This window comes from Ambystoma mexicanum, chromosome 3p (genome assembly GCF_040938575.1).
Source record: "Ambystoma mexicanum isolate Mex_15411 chromosome 3p, UKY_AmexF1_1, whole genome shotgun sequence".
Taxonomy (NCBI): domain Eukaryota; kingdom Metazoa; phylum Chordata; class Amphibia; order Caudata; family Ambystomatidae; genus Ambystoma; species Ambystoma mexicanum.
Genome location: NC_090925.1, coordinates 1,205,369,614 through 1,205,376,387, shown reverse-complemented (window position 1 = coordinate 1,205,376,387; position 6,774 = coordinate 1,205,369,614). Strand labels below are relative to the sequence as shown.

Sequence of the window (6,774 nt, the reverse complement as noted above, 5' to 3'; positions counted from 1 at the left end):
CTATACCCAGAGGACTGGCCTACATGGACACTGTGGCTTCCAAGGACCATAGACCCCATGGAGGAATGGCCTACAGGGAACTCTGAGGAATCCCCCAGGAGACCTCTTCTGAGTGTATGCCCTAGGTTTCTGTTCCCACTCAGTTGGCCCTCCACCTCCCTTGTTTTGCCTCACATCCCATTGAAGCAAACAAATGGGCTATACGCCTTCCAGTGGGTTATTCCTCCTACATGCTTGTCCTTTTTCGTTAGATCTGTGCTTTAAAATGCACTACCTTGTCCCATTTTTCTTGGAAGAATCCACCCCCTCCGCACCCCTCAAACCCTTCGTAGAGGGGTTGGGCTTGCTCACATGGTTGAATATGGGGTCACATCCAGGGACACTTTTGGTCCCTTGTCTACCCCCTGCCTAGGACCAACCCATGGGTTCCCTATCGTCTCAATACATCTTTTGACACCCCTGATGCCCCACACTTGAAAATGAGGTCGCCGGTGGTCTGCATGGCGCGTTGCCCCCACAGTATCGCACCCAAGTGTCCCGCTCCCTCACCTCAGCGGCCTCCTTCTCAATGGTTCTCTTGTCGATGCCCCCCCCCCCCCACACACTAGTAGATGAGGTAGCCAGCGGTGGACTTGCTGGAGTTGAAATGGCCAATGACCATGATGTTGATCTTCTCCTTTACCATTGCAGAAGCGTTGGTGCTGGTGTCTGCTCTGCTTCGATAAAATGCAATATAGTTTGTTTCCAGTCGAGGTAGTGGTTGATATGTGCTGCATTTAATTAAATTGCTTTTTGTTCTTATAGTGGGTGTATGTTGTGTCAATAATGAAATCTGAAATTTAAAAATGATAAAAAAATTAAGGAATGGGGTGATCCTTGAGAGGTTAGTGATGTGCGTATACCCTAGTTATATTAGTTATAACAACTGCTAACATTACAAGTTTCCTAACTTAGTTATAGGTTTATGTAGAAATTCACATGTAACTTCAAATGTCTAAATTTAATAAATATTAATAGACAGAGGAGGCTGATGGACTTTCAAACTAACATTTACTCGTTATGTTAAAAGAACATAGTGTAAACTATATTTTGATAATTAAATACTTGTTACAATTAAGAGTAGAAAAAACATGATTGCAACTTAACTATGTAAAACAAAGAAACTTTACATTTACTTCGATAATGGAGTTCAAACAAATTCAAAGAATTGCAGAAGCAATTATATTTTCAATCCTTATGTTTGTGAACAAGCATTCAAAATTATCCATCTTCTCTCGCACTGGGATACCCAGATCACTAGCTAGCAATCAACATTGAAAACACAATGTTATGAGGGAAAACTCCAAAATAATTAAATTCTATATCAAGACTGGAGGCGAGCATTATAATGAATATTTTAGTTTGTCCAACATTGCAATGAAATAAGTATATCATTGATGAGCTTAAGAGAGTTGCATAGTACATACTCAATGCTCAATGCTTCAGCAGGCATTCCAGCACTTACACACTCATCCTTGGAGGAAATCTTCCGAAAACAGATGCAAGCTTCGTGGCTAGAAGAAAGAATGCCCATAAACATGTTGAGCACCTCGGACGAAGAATGGTACGAGGAAGAGCAGAACGCTCAGGATGCCATGATGGCTGCCAGATTCACAAGTGCAGGGTGCTTGAGTTGACCAGAGCACTGAATGAGGTATTTAATGTCCCAACACCCCGAAATGACATACCTAATTCCAAATGGAAGTCCTATCCAAATCACTGGCAAGGTAGCACATTTGGAAACAAACACTACAAAATACCCAAATTACACGTGCCTCTGACTATCATGCACTACAGTTAATCTATATGTCATTTATCAATGCTGCCATTTGTTCTCAAGAAGCATAAAGTCCATTATGTGTTCAAGAACCAATTGCAACTGATCCTGAGTGAGACCAATGTAGTTATTTATTGCACTAGACAATAGAAAAAAATAGAAAACTCTAACACTGAATTGCAATCAACCCGTGTCTGATTAGAGTCGTTATCCATGGGGTCATTATACATCGATTCAATTTTAAGTTGTTAAACTTCTATAGCAATGCAGGAAACTAATTAGAAGTACATATCCACAATATGCATTGTGACTAAATACGACACTAATTCTTAATCCTTAAGGCCACACCTACTTCACACGATGGATAAACTCTAATCCACTGTCTGCGCTTCTTCAGAGCCTTTTTTTCTATTGCGAGGAATTGGCCTGAATAGCTATCCTCAAAGTTTTGGTTCAAAGTGCATCTAATGCACGATTGCATGAAAGACAAAGTGGTCCTCGGATCACACAATGAAACTGTTAATTTCCAATAATTTGGTGAAATACAATTTTGAAATTGGCGACACTTATTCAATTTTATTTATCTTCAACTGCCATGTTGTTAATGGACTGTTAAGGCTAGTCGTTACTTGTAAGATCAGCTTTTCAGTTTCTCGTGTTACTACTATATGACATTTTGACAAAAAAAGAAACTGGTGCTATGGTATGTCCTGGATTTATGCACTCTGCATGCTCCCCTTATTTGTGCTCACCTTTGCTTGTACCCAAATACAAAAGGACTTACCATAAGAAATATTTTGGTGGCATGCTGCAATTGCCGAGTGGTGCTGACATCTGTGAAAGACCTGTAATTTTTAGTGTCTTTTGTATAAACGTGTGACCACTAACTAGAGACTGTGAAAGTACTATAAATCGTGAATCCTTTCATCCATCTTTTAATCTATTCGATTAGCTAACGCTTTCCAAATATGAGACTTCACAGAGCAGTTGTTACACTTCGGCAGAGAGAAACTTCCCTGCGGAGTACGTCCCATACACAGGCTCCTTTGTGGAGCAGATACAGGTTGCCATGTCGCCTGTACAAGCTACGGTGGAACCCGTGTCAGCTGACACGTCTCGTACGTGAAGGACGTACAACAAGGCACGCCCCATTACGGGTTTAAAACTGCCATCTTCCAGAGGGCTTGTTGCTGCTAATTAGTGTTTCTTACTATTTGCAGTTACATCCGTTTTCCTTCGTGAAATCTTGTCACGAAATCCCGACTTGATCTCCTGGTTCCGATCCACGCTCAAACTTTTGGATTGTTACGCCTTCTATTCCATTGGCACTTCTTAAAGACCACTAAGGTATCGACCCGGACTGCCCCTGGACTGCCTTCTCTCCGTCCTTATTGTTGTGATCTTCTGGTATTTGACGCGGAACGTTATTTGGATTGTCCTTCCCTGCTCCTGCTGTCTTTGCAACTCATTCGTCAGCCGTTACTAGGAACACCTCAGTTGCTCCAACCCTCGTCTGGGAAGCGGGTGTTTCAGGTAACCAACTGTGTTTGATTTCTGCTATTTCTGCCAGCGCCATCTTTGACTATTGTACCTCATTTAACCACTGCTCTGTTGGTATTCCTCTCTACTATATTTTGGGACATTCATTGAACTACAGCACTCAACGAACATATTTTCAAAGTAGATATTGACGCTCTCCTGATCCTGCACCAACCCGGCTCTAGCACGACCCTCGTGCCACCCGGGTTTACTTCCCTGTACTAACTTACCGGTTTATTATTTTTTCCTGTCGTTTTTCTCCAATCCTGGAAATCATTAACCCTTGAGAGTCCCACAATTCAGGTCTGTAGTTTTGGCTAAAACTCTCTATAGGAAGAATCCATTAGATTAATTCACTCATTTGGGTTTAATTCTTTACTTGTAGGTCCATCCCGGGGAAAGTTCCACTCCAATCCCTGCCTAGGTATTTCCTGTCCAATACTGTGCTTGATTGTTTACTTGTTTTCTCAGCACTGTCTAATCTTTGTATTCCTTTGCAGCATTGGTATTGACGGTGTATGTTCGCCCCGCTCTTTTATTCAACTGACACCTCTGCCTGTTCCAATAGAAACAGCAGAGAGGTACGTTGTAAAGAAGAGCCCCTCTTTGAGGAAGCCTGAGTCTTGTACTCAGGGGAGTTGGAATTGGAGGCTGAATATCGATTCCTGTGTACATATCGTCTCCAAGGTCATCTATCTTCCTGACCTGTTTACGGAGCGGTGAGTAACAGCAGTACTCGTAAATACTTACAATTTTATTAGGCTTAGTTATTAGTGCAAAAGAAATTATTTGACATAAATCACATTTTTTGTCGTTGGAATTCAGTATTAGGACTAATGGCACCAAACTATTTTTGGGCATAATTAGTTTCCATTGGGTTCTGCCACATGAAGTATTTACTCACATGATATTGTTCCTCATTTCATTATAAGTGGTCAAATGACCCAGGATATTATAATTGCATTTAAGATGGCCTTAGTCTTTAGGATACACCAGGTAAAATATGGACACACCACCAATGGATATAGATATTTATATTCATGATGTTATATGATCACGTACCCATAAGTCATAAATAGTGCTCAGAAGCCTGAACAAAGGTCAATAACTAAACATGATTTACTTCATTACAGCTTATTTGACCATATTACACTAGCCAATTTGCAACATTAACATTGTCAAAACCTTAAGAATGTTGTTCACAAAAAATGTACTTAAGACGTAATGTTGTTACTCAAAGACTGAAGATAATACAAGCCTCTTTTTGACACAATCTCAATTCCCATAAATGTTATGCCAGATAATTCTTACTCTTGATATTCGATTTTCCATTGTACCCCCCAAAGTTTATATTTAATCTTGGAATTTTTAGGACTCGCGTTTTCTGTTACTCACATTAATTTTCCTTTTTTGTGCTTCAAATAAAGATTTTTTATTGCATAAGTCATGTAGTGTGTTACAATATATTTGTTCTTTCATCCTTTAACCGTGTTATTTTACACTACTTTGTCTTGCTAAGTGACTTAGTGACAACCTTTCCCTTAACGTTTTAGGTTTAATTAACACAATTAACTTATTTCCCAGAAATAATTTAATATGTCCAACAGCAAAACATTCCAATATTTTCTTAGCCATTTGTACCCAAATTTGCTGTGACCTCTACTTGATTACAAATAGAACTGCTTGAATTATCTTTGCTCCTTACTCAGGGTTTCAAAATAGCACTTGGCTTTTTCCTGCACTGCCTTTGTTAGCAACCCCTTTCATTACCACAAAACAGTTCATTGCTTGATTAACTTCCTTTTTATAATCTTCAGCAAGGATGCAATTTCCATTAGACCGATTATATTCCCCTTAATATTAATAACTTTATGACAACCTGTACCATGAAGTATAGTGTTTGCCTCAGTTACTTTACAAAACGTTTGTCTGCAACTTTCCTTCTTGTAGACAGATTTTTAAATCCAAAGAGCAATTTCCCTTTTTACTATATGCAAATGTACCAGATGTCAAATTCATTCCCATTTAAGTACTAAAAATAGCCCAAAAGACGTTATTCATTTATTTTCCAAATCAACAATACATTACCTATTATTCATTGAAACAGTACTTACCTCTCCAGGAAATGTGCACAGTGACTGAGTGCTCTCTCACCAAGCTAAACCGGTTCTCCCCCTGTGTGAATGCCCCAAAACACATACGATAGCTGTGGTCAAGCAGCTATGGCACAACATTTAGGGAATTAGGTGGGGCATCAACAAGTTCTATTTTTAGATTTTAATTTAGATAAGTATCTACACAAGATGGCAAGCAAACCATGTTGGATAGTGAAAATAAATGAGTAGGAACAGTTTTAGCTCTGTACTGGTAAACACGACACCTTAAGGCCACCATCAAAGCCAGTTCGCCTATTCATACTTTATTTCAAAGCCGGGGGAGGCTTGGGGGCTGTCATCAAGTTGAATGCTTAACATACTTTAGCTCTGCATCTCTCAAAAAGCCTATGTAGTGTTCACAAAATACCTACCCTATTTAGAATCCTGTGGTTGCTACTTTTACAGGTGGTATGACAGGTGACAGTTTTGTATGCCATGCATTATAAAAGCAACAAAAGCAGTGACATTTTTTTTAGAACAGTTCTTTCATGCTACAATTCCGCATGTGGCCTCTTAACAGAATTAAAGACATTTGGTTAAACTCACAATTTTGTTTATATTAGAGCAGAAGGATACCTTGGAGGCAACTTTCTGGCCTCAGGAACAAGAGGATGCTGTGCAACATGAGTGTGAACCCCAGTGCAGCATTTAGACGCTGGCAGAGTCTGGCATCAAGCACAATATAAATCCCCATTAATAACTGATGTTCATCTGGTTCTTTGATTAAGAGTCCACAATATGGCCAGGCAGTGCTCGGATGAATGCAGCACACAATACAGTAGCTGGGCAGTTCTGTGCCCACCGCTACAACTCAACAGGTCGGTTGATCAGTCAAACAGTACTTCAGCAGCTCAGAAAGGTTTTTCTCGGATCTTTCAACTATTTCCAGCTGTTAAGTTATCGTACTGGTGCAGCATGTTTCTTCCACGAAAGACTTTGTAGTGTTGTCTGGCAGTCTATGTAGCAGTTTCAGACAATCTTCAATGGCAGTCTGATGCTAGAGCAGGCCAAAAAGATGCTTGAGAAACTAAAAGCACAGGCATGAAATATAAGGCAAAACCCCACACACAATCTGGGGAAGCATCAACAGTTGATCGATTAATTTAAAATTCTAAATAAATTCAAAAGCATCAAATGTTACAATTCTAGTGCAATCTTATGCCGCCCTCAGGATTATGCTCCATATGAAAATAAACATTTGAAAATAAGACCACAAAGCTACAATCCAGAATATAAAATATTGAATATGATCAAAAAATCCTC

General features: G+C 39.6%; 1 protein-coding gene across 5 annotated transcripts in view; it reads right to left on the bottom strand.

The window, feature by feature from the left end:
• Positions 1-1,033: 1,033 nt before the first annotated feature.
• HNRNPAB (heterogeneous nuclear ribonucleoprotein A/B) overlaps positions 1,034-6,774 on the bottom strand; it is a 142,589-nt gene continuing 136,848 nt past the window's right edge. For 4 of the 5 annotated variants that reach the window (XR_011304535.1, XR_011304529.1, XR_011304532.1 and 1 more), the window contains exon 12: positions 1,034-6,508. The gene's annotated coding sequence lies outside the window, so the exon portion shown is untranslated. Of the gene's footprint in view, positions 6,539-6,774 lie in introns of all 5 variants that reach the window. The other variant, XR_011304531.1, reaches the window with a different exon arrangement.